At 38.0% G+C, this 1,209-nt stretch overlaps 1 non-coding gene across 1 annotated transcript; it reads left to right on the top strand.

Moving 5' to 3' along the window:
• Positions 1–769: 769 nt before the first annotated feature.
• On the top strand, positions 770–875 carry LOC139860875 (small nucleolar RNA R71). Its single transcript, XR_011763497.1, has one exon. It is a non-coding gene; the product is annotated as a small nucleolar RNA R71 (small nucleolar RNA).
• The last annotated feature ends 334 nt before the right edge of the window (positions 876–1,209 follow it).

Below are 1,209 nucleotides of genomic sequence, written 5' to 3'. Positions count from 1 at the left end.
TAGCTTGTTGATTTCGAATTTGCTGAGTTTGAAGTTTTGCAGTTTGCTCATGCTTAACCATAAAATCTCTCAAAAGATCTTCTAAACCGGATTTCTTCTCGAGTTGTGGTTGTATAGGTGCTTGCGGTTGTGGTTGATTGTGTTGGAAATTATTTTGGTAATTTCATTGAGGTTGATTTCGGTTGTTTAGGTGATTGTAACCCGGTGGTGCATTTCTTTGATTTTGATTTGAGAAATTCCTGTTATTTTGGTAAATCGGATTTCCTCCCTGGTAAGTATTATTGTTTGAACCCGAAGGTCCTCCTATTTGATAACTGTTAATTGGAGGATATTTTCTGTTCATTGCTTCAACCGCCGGAAAATCGTTGAAATTCATTTCACTTTTCGCAAGTAACCTAAGAAATTCGCTTGCTCTTCCATTGTTGTTTGATCACAATCTCTAGTAAGGTGAGGACCTTGGCACAATTCACACCCTACCCTAATAGCATGCATTTCCTTGGTCACCTTCTCAATTTGGCTTCCTTGATTTGCCAATTGAACTTTTAAAGCCGCGATTTCATTGTTGCTTTCAATACTAGCAACAGTTGTTGATCTAGAGAACTCCATCTCTTGATGCCAATTATGAGAATGTCCTGCTATATCGACAATGATTGTGTGAGCTTCTTCGGGTGTTTTCTTCATGATTGAACCTCCTGCTGCAACATCAATATCTTTTCGAGTAGCCACGTTGACTCCTTTATAGAATATTTGGACCTTTTGGAATGTATTCAACCCATGTTGAGGACATATTCTAAGCATTTTATTGAATCGGGTCCAAGCTTCATAAAGAGTCTCATTAGTCTTTTGTTTAAAGTGATTTATGTCACTTTGTAACTTTGCTGCTTTTGAAGCAGGGAAGAATTTTGACAAAAACTTGTCCATCATATCATTCCAATCTTCGATATAACCTTCTGGTAACGAGTCTAACCAATCTCTTGCATTATCCTTTAATGACCATGGAAAGATTTTTAAACATGCGACATCATCAGAGACATCTTTGATTTTGAATAGCTTGCAAATGCTTATAAATTTACGAAGATGCTCGTTAGCATCCTCATTCGGAGCTCCACCGAATTGGCATGTACTAGTCACCATGTGGAGAAATTGACCCTTTATTTCAAAGCCGTCAAACATCGTGGGTTGAATAATTGCGTGGCCTTGACCTGTTCT

The sequence above is a fragment of the Rutidosis leptorrhynchoides genome, chromosome 7, assembly GCF_046630445.1.
Source record: "Rutidosis leptorrhynchoides isolate AG116_Rl617_1_P2 chromosome 7, CSIRO_AGI_Rlap_v1, whole genome shotgun sequence".
In the NCBI taxonomy this organism is placed as follows: Eukaryota; Viridiplantae; Streptophyta; class Magnoliopsida; order Asterales; family Asteraceae; genus Rutidosis; species Rutidosis leptorrhynchoides.
Note: the sequence above shows the minus strand (reverse complement) of the source record. Positions and strands in the feature narration are given on the sequence as shown.